The sequence below is a fragment of the Mustela nivalis genome (assembly GCF_964662115.1).
Source record: "Mustela nivalis genome assembly, chromosome: 11".
Taxonomy (NCBI): Eukaryota; Metazoa; Chordata; class Mammalia; order Carnivora; family Mustelidae; genus Mustela; species Mustela nivalis.
In genome coordinates, this window is record NC_139030.1 from 39,024,985 (window position 1) to 39,046,574 (window position 21,590).

General features: G+C 36.0%; 1 long non-coding RNA gene across 1 annotated transcript in view; it reads right to left on the reverse strand.

Annotated features, from left to right (window-relative positions):
- Window positions 1–21,590, reverse strand: part of LOC309844063 — a 72,131-nt gene that overhangs the window by 24,846 nt on the left and 25,695 nt on the right. Inside the window, exon 2 of the long non-coding RNA XR_014300473.1 lies at window positions 1,413–1,543. This is a non-coding gene — a long non-coding RNA (uncharacterized lncRNA). The remainder of the gene's footprint in view (window positions 1–1,412; window positions 1,544–21,590) is intronic.

Consider the following 21,590-nt stretch of genomic DNA (forward strand, 5'->3'; position numbering starts at 1 on the left):
AAGAAACAAAGAAAGAAATTAGCACTGATGTGCACCATCCACTGAGCCCAAACTCCTTCAATAACCACAACAGCACCCTGACATGCTTACCAGCAATGAAACAAAATATTTCATTCACCTCTTCCTGACATTACCTATAGCTCTTATTGTTTCCTGCTTTGAGGAAGTCAGAGTTTCAGGAATGTTATTTTAAATCCTTGTTGGACTATTTCACCATCCCTTAATTCCTCTTGTTAGAAATTTTCTATTTCTAACTTAATATTAGATTCCAAAGAATAAGTAAACTTACTTTACTTATTCAAAATTATAAATCCCTGTGTAACATTTGATAACTGCACCTTGGTTTTCAAATCTTTAAAAGTCTTTTCATACATAACAATGGGAGAAAAAGATTAACAGATCCTTAAATGGGGACAGAGAAATAAAGTGTAAACTGTTGCAGTTAGAACTGAAAATCAAACTCCAAGTCTACCATAATAAAATAAATGCTAAATATCAGCAAAATACTATTCATTGAAAGCTACTTGTTATTCCATAAATCTTTACAAAAATTATCCATCTTTGAACTTTAGGACCTAACATGGTGTCTAGTTTATAATATGTGACTTTAACTAAATTATACACAGTATTGAATCAGGTACTAAGGAGAGTTATGACAGAAATTAAGGAGATTTATTTATTAAGAAATTTGCACTTTAACAAAGCTGCAATAAACAAATGTAATATGAGTATTGGAGTATTTATGAATAACACCGGATACAAAATTAGTTTCTTTACTGGAAAATGTCTTAGAACATTTAATACACTCAAATGCACTGAAAAATGTAGACAGAATGAGCAGAACTACCCAAATTTAGTTGACCACAAATTTCTTTCCCTATTCCTCCAAAGGAATACTTTTTTAAAATCTTTCAAGAAAACAGTTCTCCATAAAAAAAAAAAAAAAAAAAAAAAAAAAACCTTTCAGAAAGTGATGAACCAATATAATGGCACTGATTAAAACAAAACATAATTACATAATTAAGCAATAAAAGATTCACATACAGAAGTACTGAATTGAGTTTCGACATGTTTGGAGAAGATGGAAGGCAAGACTGTCATGGGTTCTTTAACTCTCACACAGTAGAGGTACAAAGAGTGGAATAGAGGTTAGCTTGACCATTGTGGTATCAGTAAACCAAAGCTAGCAAAAAAGGAGTGTTTAGGTAGAACTTACTAGAGGAGGTGAGGAATAGTAGAATCTCTAAAACAGAGGTTCAACAAAGATTGTGCTTATGGATATATTTATATTGATGTGATTATGGGGACATGTTCAAACTATAAAAACATGAAAATAAATGCAGTTTGTTACTTACCCTAAGTCATATTAATCTAGTACTGTGTCTTGCTACTTCAAAAGTGATTTCCCTTACCTGTTTGAGAAACTAAAGTCATCTTCCACACTGAGGGCCCATTTGGACAAGTTGAAATGCATTAGAGCTTTTGTATTTTTTCACCAGAAGGAGGAAATATGAAGTATGTGGGAGCTGGGGATTGTAAGAACCTAGGGAAAATCAGAGAAAAAAAATGATAAATAATATAGTGCCTTGGTGTCATGCTGCTAGACAGTCTTAAGGATAGGTCTTGAAACGTATATGGATGAAAAATTACATTCAGAGATAATGCTGGTATTTTCCAGTAAAACTCTGAGATTATAGGCTCTGGCATCTAAATAAAAATTTGAAATTAATATGAAAAAAGAAGCCACTCCATCACTGGTCTAAATGAGAGTGGCCACATCTGGTGAAGCCTGCAGAGCACTGGCCAAGCAGTGGTAGACACCCTTGAGGCCAGTAGAGAGCCCAAAAGCTGCTTTCCCAGAAAGGCTTCAACTGCAGAGGTTAAAAGGCAATCCCTACCTCAAGTGATTTGCTGGCAGGATGGTTAAAGAAATGAGTGGGCTTTCTTTTTTTTTTCCTTCTTGGACATAAGAGACATCGTGGAGATTTTTTTCAGAAATAAGTGGTGCTGATGATGGGGAGTCATGCATAGAGAAGAGCCTTAAATATTTTTTTCTTGTCAAATTTTTATTTAAATTCTAGTTAGTTAACATACAGTACAACACCGGTTTCAGGAGTAGAAATCAGTGATTCATCACTTACATAAAACACCCAGTGTTCATCATAACAAGTGCCCTTCTTAATACCCATCACCCATGTAGGCCAGACCCCACTTGCCTCCCTCCATCAGCCCTTCATTTGGAAGAACCATAATTATTTAGCCTTAATGTTAATGAGACTTTATATGAACTTACAGGTTGGTCAGACCAGGTAATATTTCTATAAGGTAAAAATATAATGTTTCTATACAGTGTTTGAGGTCATACTTCTAGATCAAGAATTGCAAACACTAACATCTACAGGAGCTGTGCAATAAACATAAATGTGGGTAGTGTACCAGGTATGACACAATAGGTACAAAACACCTTGTGGGGTGCCTGGGGGGCTCAGTGGGTTGAGTCTCTGCCTTCGGCTCAGCTCATGATCTCAGGGTCCTGGGATGGAGTCCCACATTGGGCTCTCTGCTCAGAGGGGAGCCTGCTTCCCCTGCTCTCTCTCTCTGCCTGCCTCTTTCCCTACCTGTGATCTCTCTCTATATATATCAAATAAATAAATAAAATCTTAAAAAACAAAGCAAAACTACCTTGTATTCAACCCAGCATCACTCTTGCTGGGCATTATGTTTTAAAACACTATCCAGGCATAACATGAAGGCTATATATAAAGCTAACAGACCTCTACTGTTTCATCTTTGCTCTCAATGTTTCTTTTAATCCTTCAATTATTCCCCATGTCTTACAAATAAAATCTACTTTCCTTAGCATGTCACTGAAGGGTCCATCATAATTTACTCTTATCACTTTGTCTTCATTTCTCATTGCCCCTCATTTATACTCTAGAATCTAGCTAAAAATACATGATAAATGAATAAATAATAAATTTCCTTTCCAAAACACTACTAAAAGCATGGATGTGACAAAATGTACATAACTTCTCATCAAGAGTTTGATCCAACATTTCTCTGTGAAATGGGCAGCGATTATAGAACAAGAATATGAACTAATTAATGCTACAAAAAAAGAACAGCTCTATTATTATGTACCCAAACATGCAATAGAGGAGTACCCAAATACATAAAACAATTACTAACAAACATAAAAGAACTATCTGATACTAACATGATAATCATAGATGACATTAACATCAATGGACAAATCACCTAAAGAGAATATATATGAGGTAACAGTGGTCTTGAGTGACACACTGGACCAGATGGATTTAACAGATATATTCAGAACATTTCATCCTAATACACTAGAATACACATTCTTTTCACATTGAATATTCTCCAGAATAAATCACATATTAGGACACAAAACAGGCCTCAGCAAGTAAAAAAGGATTAAAGTCATAACATGCACCTTTTCTGACCACAATGATAAGAAATTCAAAGTTAAGCACAAGAAAAAACCTGGAAAACCCACAAGTACATGGGGGCTAAACAATATGCTACTAAACAATGAATGAGTCAACTGGGAAATCACAGAAGAAATTTTAAAAAAAAAGCATGGAAATGAATGAAAATGAAACACAACAGTCCAAAACCTTTAGGATGTAGCAAAAGCCATCCTAAGAGGGAAGGATATAGCAATACAGGCCTAACTCAAGAAACAAGAAAAATCTCAAATATACAACCTAACCTTATACTTAAAGGAGCTGGAAAAAGAATAGTAAGTAAAGCCTACAGTCAGCAGAAGGAAGGAAATAATAAAGATTAGAGCAGAAATAAATGATACAGAAACTAACAAAACAAAAAAAACAATAGAACAGATCAATGAAACCAGGAGCTGATTCTTTGAAAAAATTAGTAAAGTTGATTAACCTCTAGCCAGACATACCAAAAAGAAAGGAGAAATGATCCAAATAGTCACAAATAAGAGAATAATAACCCAACCAACATCACAGAAATATAAGCAATTAATTGCAAGAATCATATGAAAAACTGTATGTCAACAAATTGGACAACCTAGAAGAAATGTATAAGTTACCAAAACTGAAACAGGAAGAAATACAAAACTTGAACAGACCGATAACCAGCAAAGGAATTGAATCAGTAATCAAAAATTTCCTAACAAACAAAACTCCAGGATCAGAAGGCTCCACAGGCAAATTCTACAGAACATTTAAAGAAGAACTGATATCTATTCTCCTCAAACTTTTCCAAAAAATAAAAAAGAAAGGAAATTTTCCAAAGTAATTCTATGAGGCCAGCATTACCCTAATACCAAAACCAGATAAAGACACCACTAGAAAACAGAAATAAAGACCCAATATCCCTGATGAAAACAGATATCAAAAATTCCCAACAAAATAGTAAACCACATCCAACAATACATTAAAAATATCATTCGCCATAATCAAATGGGATTTATTCCTGGGTTGCAAGGTTGTTTCAATATTCACAAATCAATCAACAAGATACATTACATTAATGAAAGAAAGGATAATCATATGATCATTTCAATAGATGCAGAAAAAACACTGAACAAAATACAACATCCATTCAATGATAAAAATTCTCAACAAAGTAGGTTTAGAGGGAAGATACCTCAATGTAATAAAGATCATATACAAGGGGCGCCTGGGTGGCTCAGTGAGTTAAGGCCCCTGCCTTTGGCTCAGGTCATAATCCCAGGGTCCTGGGATCCCGCCCCGCCTTGGGCTATCTGCTCAGCAGGGAGCCTGCTTCCCTTACTCTCTCTGCCTGCCTCTCTGCCTGCTTGTGATCTCTGTCTGTCAAATGAATAAATAAAATCTTAAAAAAAAAAAGTCACATACAAAAAACCCACAGTTACTATCATCCTCAATCAGGAGAAACTGAGAGCTTTTCCCCTGAAGTCAGGAATAAGACAGATGTCCACTCTATTTTTATTCCACACAGTACTGGAAGTCCTAGCCGCAGCAATCAGACAACAAAAGGAAATAAAAGGCATCCTAATTGGAAAGGAAGAAGTCAAATTTTCACTATTCACAAATGACATGACACTCTACATAGAAATCCAAAAAAAACTCCACCAGAAAACCACTAGAACTCACAAGCAAATTCAGTAAAGTCGCAGGATACAAAATCAACATGCAGAAATCTGTTGCATTTCTATACACCAACAATGAAGCAGCAGAAAGGAAAATTAAGGAATCAGTCCCACTTACAATTGCACCAAAACAAATAAGATACAATAAATCTAAGCAAAGAGGTGAAATACCTATACTCTGAAAACTATAAAATACCGGGGAAAGAGATTAAAGACAACACTAAGAAATGGAAAGACCTTCCATGCTCATGGATTGGAAGAATAAATATTTTTAAAATATCTATACCACCCAAAGAACCTACACCCAAAGAAACTAAATTTTGTCTCTCAAAATACCAATAGCATTTTTCACAGATCTAGAACAAACCATTCTAAAATTTGTATAGAATCACAAAAGACCCTGAAGAGCCAAAGCAATCTTGAAAAGAGAAAGACAAAGCTGGAGACATCATGATTCCAGACTTCAAGTTATTTTACAAAGCTGTAATCACCAAAACAGTACAGTACTGGCACAAAAATAGATACATAGATCAACAGAACAGAATTGAAAACCCAGAAATGAACCCCCAATTACATGGTCAATTAATCTTCGACAAAGCAGGAAAGAATATCCAATGGGAAAAAGTCTCCTCAACAAATGGTGTTGGGAAAACTGGGGAGCAACATACAAAAGAATGAAATGGACCACGATACACAAAAATGAATTCAAAATAGATTAAAGACTTAAATATGAGACCTGAAACAATAATAATTCTGGAAGAGAATATAGGCAGTGACTTCTTTGACATCAGCTATAGCAACTACGTTCTAGATACATCTCCTAAGGCAAGGGAAACAAAATAAAAAAAATAAACTGTTGGGACTATATCAAAATAAAAAGCTTTTGCAAGCGAAGGGAAAACAATCAACAAAACTAAAGACAACCTATGATAAAGGGTTAGTATTCAAACATAAGGAATTTCTAAAATAACATCCCCCAAAACAAATAATCCAATTAAAAAATATGCAGAAGAGGGGCACCTGGGTGGCTCAGCAGGTTAAAGCCTCTGCCTTCGGCTCCGGTCATGATCCCAGGGTTCTGAGATCAAGCCCCACATCAGGCTCTCTGCTCAGCAGGGAGCCTGCTTCCCCGCCCCCACCCCCGCCTGCCTCTCTGTCTACTTGTGATCTTTGTCTGTTAAATAAATAAATAAAATCTTTAAAAAAAATAAGCAGAAGATATGAATAGATATTTTTACAATGAATACTTACATATGGTCAAGAGACACATGAAAAGATGTTCAACATCACTTACCATCAGAAAAATGTAAATCAAAATGAGATATCACCTCACACCTGTCTGTGTGTGAAAATCAACAACACAAGAAGAAATAGGTGTCAGTCAGTGAGTATGTGGAAAAAGAGAAACCTTCTTGCACTATTGGTGGGAATGCAAACTGGTACAGCCACTCTGAAAAATGGTATGGTGTTTCCCTGAAAAGTTAAAAACAGAACTAGCCTATGATCCAGCAATCGCACTATTAGGTATTAGTAATACACTAATTCAAAATGGAAACATGCACCCTAATGTTTATCATAGCATTATCTACAATAGCTAAATTATAGAAACAGCCCATTAAGTTCATCAATTAATGAATAGATAAAGAAGATGTGGTACACACACACACACAGGAATATTATTCAGCCATAAAAAAAAGAATGAAATCGTGCTATTTGCAATTACATGGATGGAGCTAGAGGGTATAGTGCTAAAGGAAATAAGTCATTCACGGAAAGACAAATACCATACGATTTCACTCATATGTTGAATTTAAGTAACAAACCAAATAAGCAAAGGGAGAAAAGAGAGAGAGGCAGACCAAGAAACAGACTCTTAATTATAGAGAACAAACTGGTGGTTACCAGAAGGGAGGTGGATGGGGGGATGGGTTAAATAGGTGATAGAGAAAAGGAATGTACCAGTGATGAGCACAGGGTGATGTACGGAAGTACTGAATCACTACATTGTACACTTGAAACTCATATTACACTGTTAGCTAACTGGAATTTAAATAAAAACTTTTAATGGCTCAGTCGTTAAGCGTCTGCCTTTGACTCAGGTCATGATCCCAGGGTTCTTCCTGCTCAGCAGGAAGCTTGCTTCTCCCTTTCCCACTCCCCCTGTTTGTGTTCCCTCTCTCACTGTATCTCTATCAAATAAATAAATAAAATCTTTAAAAAATAAAAAAATAAAAGCTTTTAAAAATTAAAAATGGGCAAAGAACTTGAAAAAATAAAGAATTCCAATGAATATTGGGATTATTTTATATTTCTTTACTTGCCAAAAATAAATATGATTTACACAGGGATGTTCATGTCACGGTAATTTTGAACATAATATCATCATGAGATGTAAAGCACTATATTCTGAGAACCTCTTCTGCAATGTTTGGACTAGAGTAGCCCTGTTACTTCTGAGAGGAAAATGAAGTTTCTCTGTGAAGGTCCAGCTTCAGTTTTCTTTCTTTCTTTTTTTTTTTTTTCCTTATCTTTTAATGTACAGTGGTGGCATAAATTCTGGTCAATTAACATGTCCCAGACTGATATTAACTCTGATCAGTCCAGGATTCAAGCTTGAGTGGGCATATTAGGGATTTGTAGGAACCCTCCCTCCTAGCCAAGGTACTAAGAATCTTCACAGTAAACAAAGAGAAAAGACAGCACAGCTATGTTTCAAGAACAGTATGTCAGTTCCAGAGGAGCAAAGTTTCAAAGTATAGCATTCATTCAACAATCATTTACTGATCCCTTATTTTGTATCAGATGTTATGAAAGATGCCAGACATGCAAAGGTAAATAGGAGCCATTTCTGCCCTAAGAAGTTCACAGTCCAGAATATTGGGAAGGTTACAATATGTCATATCATCATACTTTTTGTGGGGGTTAGAAGCAAGCCACGTGTTCTGTGCGAACACTAGGAGCAGCATCTCCCCAACACTCGGGAGCTCTGTGTTTGGTGCTTCTTCTAGATTCTGTCCTGTGGGCTTCTTCATTTGGCTGATTTTAACTGTATCTTTTCCCTCTCTTACATAAGATATAACCATAATAGTTTTCAGTAAGTTCTTGGTAAGTTATCAAACCTGAGGGAAACCCCTAAGTTTAAGTTTATAGTTTGTGCTGGAAGTGAGGGTAGTATCATGTGGGAACTGTTTCCTCTAACTTACATGGGACCAAAATTCTCACAAAGGATAAGAGTTAAGCAAACCAGAGAAAGAGAAAAGCAAATGAAATACCATTTACTGAGAGTAAATGAAACATCTACTGAGGATTTCCAAATTATTTGGGAGAAAATTGAGGGCTAAAATTCCCCCTGAGTAGGTAATGGTGTGGCTAGAAATTACTTTAAAAGTATTGCCATGACTTTATTTTAATCATTTATCTAGTCTAGTCTGAGAAATACAGCATGCACATAACTGTGTACATTCTATTTCCTGTCATGACTAAATAAGCTCCTCTCAGGTAAACCCTTCCATAGATAAAACTACAAAAATCTGCATAAAACAAAACAAAAAAAAAAATAAAACTACTTGAAGGCTCTGGAGAGTGAACAAAAATAAGATGGTTAGTGAAGAGAATTCAATACTTAGATGAAGGAAATGTCATGATATGTTTCCTATTTTTTTAAACAGGTTTTTTGGTTTTGTTTTGTTTGTTTGCTTGTTTGTTTTTAACCCAAATGCAGGCTGCTGCTATGAGGGGCATAATATATGGGACGGCTAGAACTTAGATAGAAAGGCATGGTCTGAAGACTTAGACCACTGGACAAACTTTAGGACAACTACAACTGCTGGAAAGTGGGGATGGATTAAGAGAGAAAGCCCTCACTTCATGTGGGGGAACCTGCAATTCAAATGACAGCCTACATCTTAGCAGAGACACTAGGGCTAGGAATACTGACATCCTTCCTCCTTCATGAGTTGAAGGGAAAATAATTGGTGACACTGGAATTCTATATCTAGTGAAAATATCTTTAAAGAATGAAGACAAGGAGTGCCTGTGTGGCTCAGTGGGTTAAAGCCTCTGCCTTCCACTTGGGTCATGATCCCAGGGTCCTGGGATCAAGCCCCATGTGTAGGGCTCCCTGCTCAGTGGGGAGCCTGATTCTCCCTCTCTCTCTCCCTCTGCTCTTTTTGCCCTGCTTGTGCTCTCTCGTTTTCTCTGTCAAATAAATAAATAAAATCTCAAGGAAAAAAAAAAAAGAATGAAGGCAAGATATATACAGGGGGATGCATGCCAATGAATGCCATGTAAGTACAAAATTACTTGCTACTTTACCTCAGCTTGATTCCCACAGAAAATCTGTTTCTGAACTTGCCTCAAAAACTGTCGATTTATAACTGTTTATATAAAGAATTCTCCATCCTCCACTCAGTATCATAAGGTTTACCTGCTGGTTTATCCATTATGTCAACATGTTTATAGACCTTATGGGATTGGGGATCCACCTTTTATATCTTTTAAATACTTGCCATGATTATGCCATTGCCTTTATGAACGTGACACACGTCACCGCCCTCAGCAGTGTTCTAATATCCCACCAGCAAGAAAGTAGACGATACTTTCTCTTAAAGAGTAAGGCAAGAAAAGAAAGGGCTTGGGATTTCTTCAATATCTTGAGAACCTTATGCAGAATGACATCAGAATGTTGTTTACAGCAATGTTAAAAAAATTAAACTGTTTGGCACTCTGATATAAACATAGAGCTTTAAATTTATATCAAGTGTTCTGAATTTCTTTGACAAAATAATCATGCAAATATAGCATATTTAGATAAAATGATACCCTAAATAATCCACATGTTCTAGACACGTTCAATATGATGATAAAAATCAATATAAACATTGCTATATCCATTTTTTCTTTCCCTTTCCCAAGTCTACCAAATTAACATTTTTTTTGAGAAATCTGATACATAGATATTTTTGTTTTCTCTTGGCACAAATATTAATCCTTTATGAAACAAAAATACTAAGTGTCGCTTATGCTTGGAATATTTGCTAAGACTCTTGAAGACTATTTTCCTTTCTTAAACATCTGGTGGTCAAACCAGAAATGTTAACCCACTTCCAAGTTTGAGAAGCAAAGTAAGCAGAAATCTTTTCACAATGATGCTTGTTTCTGTTTCCGGGAATCTCCACTAGCATTTCTGGTGGGAGTTCTGACTGCGGGACTGAGAAGGCCCTGTGGAGAATTCTGTTAACTGCAAAGGGCTCAGCCAAATAATGTTTGGGGAGCTTCGACTTTGTGGCTTGGCTTTCTACATCAACCTTCTCATGTTACGTTTATTAGTCTTAACCCTGTCGTGAACTCTGTAAAATTGAAGAGTCATTTGAAATCAGCATTTTCCCACCATGTAAGAATTCTGTAATCACAACCCACACACTACAATTGCACTTGATCTTAGCCAAAAGGCTGAGAAGCGATACACACACTACAATTGATGTGTTTGCAAAGCTTCTCTCACGTTGGTCATTTTCATCCTCTTAAGTCTCACTGCCCTGAGTGATTCAAGAAACAGCCCCTCACTACTCGTTTGAGATCATCAAATTATTTTTTCTTATTTTAAAATTTTTAAATCCAGCTCTGTTTTTGAAACTCCAGTTATATATTATAAAATGGTTCAGTGTGATCGCTGGAATTGAAACAATGTAAGTAAACACAGTAGCACTTAAAAGCTGCTTCTTGGGCGCCTGGGTGGCTCAGTGGGTTAAGCCACTGCCTTCGGCTCAGGTCATGATCTCAGGGTCCTGGGATCGAGTCCCGCATCAGGCTCTCTGCTCAGCAGGGAGCCTGCTTCCCTCTCTCTCTCTCTCTGCCTGCCTCTCCATCTACTTGTGATTTCTCTCTGTCAAATAAATAAATAAAATCTTAAAAAAAAAAAAAAGCTGCTTCTTGCTGCTCTCATCTATAGCCTCCCTCCTCTTCTGCTTCACCAGACAATGTGTTTTATGCTTATCCAATAGCAGCTACCCCAGTAAGTCTTCCATATACCTCAGACTCACAATTCTAACATGGTATGATTTTTCCCATTTAAAGTTTAAAAAATGAAGACTTAGAGAAATAAAGCTCTAAGGTTGCATAGCTAGTAAGAGTAAACCTAAGATCTGAAACATTCCATTACTTACACTACACTGTTCCCCTATTTTTCCCCATTTAAAGTTTAAAAAACAAAGACTTAGAGAAATAAAGCTCTTAGGTTGCATAGCTAGTAAGAGTAAACCTAAGATCTGAAACATGCCATTACTTACACTACACCATTCCCCTATTGTCTCTCCTTTAATAGAAAGAGGTAATATAGAATATTCAAATCCTATGTATATATGTCTGTGTAAACTATGTATGTTTATGCAATTATAATATACATTATAATCATACATTAGAAGCATATAATTGTGTGTATAATATACTCCTATAACATATATAATATGTATGTTATACTGTGAATCACATTAGATAAATGTTAGAAATTATATAAGATTAAATTAGAAATTATATAAAAGATACTTAACATTAGAAATTACACAAATTTAATCCAATACATACATTATATATGCAATGCTTATGTAATTACAGCATCTGATGTCTAAGAAATTTATAAATCTGAAAGTGTGAAGTCTTGAGAATCAAGGTGTTCTGTAGATATAACTGAATGGGAGTCAGTACATTTTAGTCCTATCTCATACTTTGAAAACATCCTTAAACCAGCACCTCACATTATGATTGCTTCTCCCCCAAGTCTGTCTGACTAATAATGGTCCAGTTAATTATGCCACCCTAGAAGAACTACGACTATATCCGCCAATAACAGATGTGGCAATAGTTTTTGTTAAAGAAAAATGTATTAATTACAATGAAAAAATAGACTAAAATTTTACTTATAAGACTAGTCATTTTACTGAAAACAATGTTAAGTTATGGTTTGGTAACACAGAAATATGATAACTTGCTGGCAAATGTATTGCTAATTTTTTTATGTTGATGGAGATCTAACAGTATCACCCAGAAGAGTATACAGCAAATAATATGTATCTGCTATGATTAGTTGTTTCCTGTGCTATACTGGTTGGTAAGTATTTTTACTAGTAACCCTTTTGCATAATATATACAGCTCGAATTTCCTGTGCTTGTGTGGTAGAGATAAAGTTTTATAAATGGCCCTAACACACTTATTTTAAACATTTGGTTTAGAAATAATAGCATATCTTCTCTTTGTGGCACCTTTAATTCATTTTTAATCTATATCAGGTTAATTTAATATTTGGGCTGGATAAACTTGTTTCTGCCCAGATAAAAGTACACAGTCTAATGGAACATAGTATATTTAAATAAGGGAGACTGAAGGCTATTTTTTTTTGAAGGCTATTTTTATTCAAGAACTTTTTATTTCAAAGGACTGAGATCAGCTTTTAAAAGATCCTTTGATTTTTAAGAGGCATGCACCAGCTTGGATATCCAAATACCTGTTTTGACAAATAGGTTTCCATTTTCTCTGACAGCAAAGAAGACTTAATATGTAAATTTGACAATTTGAATCTTTTATTGGATAAGCTGATGCTTGGTTTTTGTTTTTGTATTATTTATTTATTTATTTTTATTAAGATATAATGTATTATTAGCCCCAGGGGTACAGGTCTGTGAAGCATCAGGCTTACAAACTTCACACCACTCACCATAGCACATACCCTCCCCAATGTCCATAACCCAATCACCCTCTCCCAACCCCTCTTCCCCCACCAACCCTCAGTTTGTTTTTTGAGATTAAGAGTCTTTTATGGTTTGTCTCCCTCCTGACAAGATGGTTTTGTATTTTTTAAGCTGAGATCTTAATTTGCCAGAAATGGGCTCTTTTTTCTTATCTTTACCATTTCTTAATAGTATAGAATATATAGCAATGATTTCAAATGGAAATGTTGTTTTCCACTTTGCTTTTTTGTAGAGCAGGCTATTTCACTAGACATGAAAGAAGTGATCCAGGCAGAGTATAAAGGAAGTAAAACTAATAAGCTCTAGTATTTAAAAAAAAAAAAAAAGTGTGAAGCTAAGTTAGAAGTGGATGAGAAAAATGTATACAAAATAAATACAAGGACAAGCATGAGAAGATTTGCAGGCATTAGTTTACTAATAGGTGTGAATATAACTTAAAATGCTTGCAGAAAAAAGTGTAAAACAGGGTGTAAAATAAATTAAATGCATGTTTACAGCTGTGATTCCTAAAACAACAACAACAACAAAAACTCTTGCCAACCACACTAAGAATCACTGGGCCTTAAAAATACTGCCTACTCAGAAATAATGTAATTTCCATAGTGATACCAGTAATAGTAGTCTTTGAAAGACTATACACATCCACATTGGGTTACTGACTAAGAGCTGCCTGGAGCTTCCAGCTGGGCCATTTTGATATCCCAGAACTCTGCTGTGTTTGACTTACAGTTGAACCACAAAGAATCACACTATGCACTTCATTCCCAAGAGACAGAAAGTATGTCTAAGTGAGAAGACACAACTTAATTTATAATCTGGAAGGAGTGTGGAACACAGAATTTTAAATGATGGGTAAATATTTGAAATTTTTAGTTCTTTTCTTTAGATTTGCTTTAATTTTTAAAGCTACAGTTAAATAAATTTCCATAAAGATTTTAGGTGCTTGCTTTTGAGGTTCTTTTCTACCATGTTAATTGAAACATTTCTGATATATGTTCTTGGTAAAATAAAGATCATGGGATTTGAAATCAGGAAAAGTGGGTTTAGTTCTGGCCAAACTCTAACAAATCATTTATTTTATGTGAATCTAAGTTTCTTGGAGCTAATAAAATTTCTCAAAATTGTTGAATAAGTCAGACAGATGATAATCACAATTTAATTTAAAAAATTTTTTTAACATATTTTCTAAAAGATTTTTTTTATTTGAGAGAGAGAGAGAAAGAGAGTACACATGCAAGCAGAGGGAGAACGAAAATCCTGAAGCAGATTTCCCTATAAGCACAGAGAGGCTAGATCCCAGGACCCTAGATCATGACCCTAACCAAAATCAAGAGTCAGCCGCTTACCCACTGAGCCACCCAGGTGCTCCAATAATTACTTCTAAAGAAAAAGAAAAAAAAGAAAGAAAGAAAAGAATGGCACTAGACTTGGTGTTTTACTCTTGTAATTCTTTTAAACCTCAAAATTCCCAGGGTAAGGGTTCTTCAGATTTCACTTTTCTGATGAGAAATGAAGGCATAAAGAGACAACTAATCAGCGACAGCTCACACATGTGGTGGGTGTGGGAGCCACAAATTAAACCCAAACCTACTTTATTTCAAAGACTATGCTCTTTTCACTATGCCACCTTACCTAAAGGATATGACAGCATTTTGTAAATTAAAGAACTTTATTAAATGTTTTAATTGAATACAAGGGTTAGTGATTAGAATTATTTATCACCAAATATAATCAAAGAACCCTTTCCTTCATATTGAAAGCATGATGTGGTAATGCACAGTAGCCATTTTTTCTTTCCACTTTCTATCCTGGTTGACATGTAAAGGAAAGCTCAGGAAGAAATCTGTGACAGTTATTTCCTTCCCTTTTGGGCCAACAGTCAGACTATGTTTCCCAGCATCCAGATCGGTTATAGTGGGCAATGTATTTAAAGTTCCAGATGATGAACTGTGGGCAGAACTAATGCACAGAGCCTTCAGGGCTGGCCCACAACACCTTCCATTTTTCTTTTTTCCCTTAGCAGCTGTTCCAATGCCAGAGATCCAGGAAAGGATTCCAAAGCCCTTGAGGGGGGCAGGGTGGGGTGGGGCGCAGAACTAGACAAAAAGAATTATGTCCTTAAATAGCCACATGAATTAGATCTTCTGCTCTACTCAGACCATGCCATCCACACTGCGCTGGAACTTGAGCAATAAACTTTTGCTGTGTGAAGCCACTCAGATCTGGGAGTCATTTATTAGCGCAATTAGTCTGAGCAGACTCATACAAGAGTATACCTAAGAAATGGTTTATTAAACCAAATCAGTGGCCCATTTAGTTCAGGTACCTGTCTCACTTTTGTACAGGGGGCTGTTACATAAGGATGATGTAGTAATAATTACAGCAGCTACCATTCTATAAAGTACTTGTTCTGTGCTAAGTTTATATTTAAGTGGTAAATACAAGCCATTAACCTCAGCTTTACATATATTATTAAATCTTCACCCTATTGTGTAGGCACTATTCATTATTTTCACTTTAAGAAAAAGAAGATTCTAATTTAGTTTGAGTAACTTGCTCAAATACAATTCATTCTGACTCCCAAACTGAAAACCGACATCCATTGTACAGGAAGGTTCTATTGGCCTGGAGTCTTAGATGTTCTGGCACAGAGCAACTGATATTTTGCCAATGAAAAAAAGTAAATGTATTCAGAGTAAGCTCATCTGAACCATACAGATTTAACTCAACTCCGCTAATATGTCTGTGGATGCTGCCGCCTCAAATCTGGTTTTACAGCTTTCCTTTCTACTGAGCATCTCTTTTAAGCTGTGTGGTTTGTTTTTGTTTTTGTTTTTAATTGTCTACTGTTCTGCTTCTTTGAGGGTTTGGGGGTGGGGTTTTTTGTTTTTGGTTTTTTTTTTCCTTCTGTATTTTGTTTTTGTACCTTACCAAACATTGTTTGGGTTGGTTTTTTTTCCCCCCTCATTTTTTTTTTTCTCTAAGTTCTCATAGGATATTATGTAGTTAGTTGGTAATAGAGTAGAATGGTTGGCAAAAAATATACAACATATGTTTTTTTAACAACTGTCCTTAAATAGCTGTAAATGCTATGTGGTTTTGATAACTGTGATTTAACCAACTTAAAATTTCAAAGCATGTGCATCCACACCCATTTTGACCACCTATAGATTTAAAATTGACATCAGTTTACAAATCAGTTTTATTGATTATTGGTTTCAGGTTGTTAGTCCGTGGAGATTTCAAATTTCTGCACTCTTAAAGCTCAGGATTGCATCAACTTCCCTTCCTCGACCTCAAATTTTCATAACAAATTTTGCAGCAATTAAGGCGTATAGACAAATATACCGAAGGGCAGAACATTTGGATTGTTTATAATGCAGTGGAGCAGAAAGGTACTTGATCTGGTGATTAAATTAAAACCAAATATGGCTTCTTATGAAAGTTTTTAGCATCTAAAATTCTTCACCTCCCAAAGTGCAATATAAAAGCCATACATATATTACTCTACAAGGCATATAAAACAGGAAAAAAACTTGCATTGTACATACACACTACATATATATGTTATAAAAAGAAATTGACAGTAGTGACTTAAGAGAAATAGGGCCTCAATTACATTTTAATGGTACACTAGCAATATGCAAAAATCAAAGTAAGATGTGATAATACCAAATCATATTTCTATGGTATAACTTAATAATATAATAAAATGCACTACACTAAGATGTTAATGTCTCTTTGAGTGTAAGAAATAAGGGCTTTTTCAAAAAGAAAAGAAAAGAAAAGAAATAAAGGCTTTTTTTCTTCTTCCTGATTTTCTTGATTTTCCAGTTTTCCAAAATAGAGTTCTATTCAAATAGAAAAAATGACTTCCGCTCAAAAAAAGAAATGAATAAGGATAATATTTTTACCTTTCTGTAGTTCATACATCTAACTATAAGCTCTACTGATTTGTAGCTTTTAAAGCATTTTCTCATTTAATATGTCTTTTGATCCTCTCAAGAAAAGAGAATCCAACAAATGAGAAAAGTTAGCCTCAGAAATAAAGAGAAATGTATTAAGATTGCCCAGATGTTAAGTTGCAGGGACAATTTTAATTTTATTTATTTATTTTTGAGAGAGAGAATCCCAAGCAAGCTACGCACCCAGCTCAGTGCAGAGCCCAACACAGGGCTTCATGACCCTGAGGTCATGACCTGAGCTGAAACCAAGAGTCAGATCCTTAAGTCACTGAGCCACCCAGGCACCCCGGAATGGCAGGGACACTTTTTAAACAAATTCTGGTTGTATTTTGAGTACTGACTATTTTGTTGAAAGGGGCGATGACTTACGAAGAAGGTCATAACAGGAGGGATTATCAGGAAAAAAACCAAGAACACTGACCGAGTGTGGACTACATGCCCCACTGTATTATAAGGGCCGGAGAGAGACTGGCCTTTAATCTTCTATGACATACTTAATATTACCATCTCCATTCTACGAATGGGGAAACTGAAGCACAGAGAGGCCAAGTAAGAGGGTCAAAGTCACAGAGAGGCAAGTGGCAGAGACGGGATTCAAACCCACACGTTCTGACACATTCTGGGTGGGCAGATTCTGACTAAAGTGCTTTTCTAGCCTGTTGCCAGCATAAGCAACACCAGTCACCAACAGAACTCATCAAGTGTCAGGTTTCCTTGAGACACCTGAGTGGTTAGGAATTAACCCATTTTCAATCAGTTCATCAAACTACAATCTTTTAAAACTTATTATTTAAAAAAATCACGTTTTTTAAAAGCAACTTTTAGTTGCTTTTTAACAGGTGAGGGGAAAGCAAAGGATTCAACAGCAAAATGTATGTGCTTCAACAACCTTCTTGAAACCCTGACCTTTATGGAGAAAAACTGATTTTATTGCATGAAAATACAAATCAGCTGGCTATATTAATCATGAACCAGATTCGATAGCAGAATCAACAATAACAGAATCATTACCGGATTCTGAGGTTACAACATAGGAGCCACTTCATCCCTTCCCATCTACCTATAGAGCTAACATCCAGGCTTTGGTTTTCTTCTCTCTCAGGGCTGTAGCTGTCACCATTTTTTTTTTTTTTTAAAGATTTTATTTATTTATTTGACAGAGAGAAATCACAAGTAGATGGAGAGGCAGGCAGAGAGAGAGAGGAAAGCAGGCTCTCTGCTGAGCAGAGAGCCCGATGCGGGACTCGATCCCAGGACTCTGAGATCATGACCTGAGCCGAAGGCAGCGGCTTAATCCACTGAGCCACCCAGGCGCCCCTGTCACCATTTTAAATGGGAGAGCAGGGAAAGGTATAGGGGTGGGTGTGTGTTTAACAAATACACATTGACAGAAAGAGAGGGACTTTTTACAGGGCTTGTCTTCTTGTACCAAACCCACAAATGGAGCAGTTTTACCTTGGACCTCACTAGTCTTTGCCGAAAATAGATTTTCTGGCCCATGACACCCATTGAGTCAAAAAAAGATTTTTCTTTTTTTAATCTTCAAGTTATATACAATTAGATATGAATTTAACCACTTAGCCAGATTACATTTCTGGGTTCCTACTGGGTATAAACCAAGTGAATATAAATCATTATCTATTGCATTCACACTTGACCACAGTACACCCAATAAGAACAAGCATGGAAGAGTACAACCAGATTCTAATGCAAACAATAAGCCTTGGGTTTATTTCCTTTAGACATCTACATGGAATTTAGTGAATCAATTATTAAATATTAGTGTCCCTCCTGGAGTGAGATAATCTACTAGCTTCACTGTTCTAAGTATTACCTATTCACTTCCTTTGTCCGCACTGATTTTTCAGATAGAGACACAAGATAAATTGCCTGGTTAGGTTTTAAACTCTTTACCTTGAGGCATTTTCTTTGCTATTCCTTTTCTTCTTCTTCTTTTTTTTTTTTAATCCTTGCAAATTTAGACACCACAGAAAACTGTTATTTGCCTCATAATGGCCTCTTCAGCATGTTTCACAGTCTTTTTGTGGAGAATAATGACATAATGATAGTGTTCTCAGACCTATATTTTCTACTTGATAAACTAGCAATTATATGATTAAAGCATTTTTAGAAACTCACATTAAGTATATGATACCCTAGAAACCAGTCCATCATGTAATTACACAGTCAGGAGAGAAATAATTTACATAACTAAAAACCATCTGAAACAGTATTCATTACCAGTATGTGATTTTTTTCCAGCAGATTAAATATTGTAAAAATATTAACTTAATTACAATATACTTTTAATATTAGTTAGGATTATCAATTCTGAATTTCATGAATTGTGTTTAAGCTTTCATTTTCTGTCCTCTATGAAAGGAAGTTATGCCAAGCTTTGCTGAAAACATGTGCTCATGTGCTGGATACATTAGGACCTAGACAGAAAAACCTTATGCTTTCTCTTCACAGATCTCATACCTATAGAAAACAGAGAAAGGCAGGCAATGCCTAGTTCTTCAAACTCTATGGGGAACATCAAATTTTGCCCAGGACCTGTCTTACATATATCTTACAGGAACATTTGACTAGATCTTTCTGATTTTTCTTTTTTGAATGTCAGATCATTACACCTACATTGTGATGAGTTAGAGGAGATACAAACATATCCGTTACCATTTTCTTGGGAAACAGGAAAGATGTTCAGTGGGCACCCAAGAGATTCAAACATCATAAACTGGGAAGACCCATTCTTAAAACAGAATGCCTCCTTTTACTTTTTTGATCAATTTCCGGAAGAACCAGTTACCTTGCTTTCCCCGATTTCACTGAGGAAAATGACAAAAATTACAGAGTATATCCTGAAACCTAACCCTTCAAGGGCAAAGTTTTACACACCCAAACACAGGAGAGAGTATTGCCGAAAAAGTAAGCTATTAAAGTAAGGGTGCCAAACCATGGGTATTATGTTGACAACTGTATGTTTAAGAAAAACAATATATATTATTATCACTGTACATATGCACAAGAAACCTGTGACAGGGTTACCTTGTTCGTGTCCATGGCAGAAAAAAATGAGTGTGAATTAAGCATGCAGGCAGGAAGCCAAAATGACTTTTCATGAGTTTTTGTATACCTTCTGATTTTTGAATCATTTGAATGTATTATGTACTAAAAAAGCATGTTAACCTTTAAAAAAAAAAAAGAAAAAAGAAGAAAAGATCTTCTTGATCCATGTGTGGAGTAGGTAAGAAATGTAGACCAAGTGTGTTCTTTGCTGTGATGCCAGCTGAGTTTTAAGAGCAAAAAGATAGCAAAATCAGATGCCTCTTCTTACTGGGTTATTCCACCACCACTGCCAGCCCTCGATAACACTGGGTTCTAGGGTTCTTAACTCTCAGAAGTTAGAAAACACACCACGTTCTATGTTTGATTTTATTTATTTACTTGATAGAGAGAGAGCACAAGCAGAGGAGCGGCAGAGGGGGAAGGAGAAGCAGACTCCCACTCACTGATCAAAGACACAGGACTCGATCCTAGGACTCTGAGATCATGACCTGAGCTGAAAGCAGACACTTAATAGACAGCGCCACACAGGTACCCTCACATTTTATGTTAATAATGATAACAACATAGCCAAATCAGACCACTACAAGGCATTTGGGTGTCCATGTTTGATGCTCAGCAAAATCATAAATACTACTGACAATTTCTAAGAGACATAAGGAGGAAACCAGCCACGACCAACAAGTAATCACCACCATCCTATATAAAAGCTTAACCTTGACCCTCAGCAAGGTAATATGGATATCCATTCTTAAAAACTCTGCTACCTAAAGCACCAAAAAGGGCTGGAAGTAAAAACAAAGATGGCAATGAAGAACATACACCATAACAACATTGCTGATTTGGCCAAACTTAAGTGCAGTTATCTGGTTTTTCCAGATGTGTACTTCCTGAGACATTCACTTTGCAACTGAGAACTCATCAACTCTGATGTTAGGACACGCAAAAAAAGAACTGTTAGTTTGTGTAAAGGGTAAAAATGATGAAGATACCATCTGACACTGGAATAAGGCTTCACAGAACTCTCACTTAGAAAACCTCATGGCCCTGTCATAACTCGGGAAATTCGAGAGGCTGGGGATCGTGAACTATGCAGCCGGTGAAGTGCTGGTTTCAAGGCTGTTTAAGTGGCAGGCCTACTCACTACTAAGGGAGGCCTGGTAAGATGCCTTGCCAGGTCTTCTGAGCTCCTGTTCACTGCTCTGGTACACCTCCTGTCTTCTCAGCCTCTGAGTTTTCTCCTTCTTCACACAGCAAAGGCTTTCCACGGTTGTGGAAAGTAAGATATATAATAAAGTTTATTGTTCTGCTGAGGAAGGAGTCCGAAAGCATTTTTGTTGGTTGGTTGGTTGGTCTCTCCTGAAATTTCTTTGTAAAGGTCAAAACGGTTAAGAAGGAACTGCAGTATTTTGCAAAATGAAACACACATTGATTGCAACATTTGCACTTTCAACTCAGAACTTAAGAACACCGTGTCCTGTAATTTTGATTTTAGATAACCAGCTGTAACTACTGATAGAACTCCTGGCTGACCTTGTCATTTTACATCTAGGGATGCTTTAATGAAAAAATACTGAAATGTTTCTTTATTCTATTTCTGCAGGCTCATAAAATTCCCATCTTCCTAGCCACCATGGGAGATGATGTGGAGGCTTATCCATAAAATACACTATAGAAAAGAATCA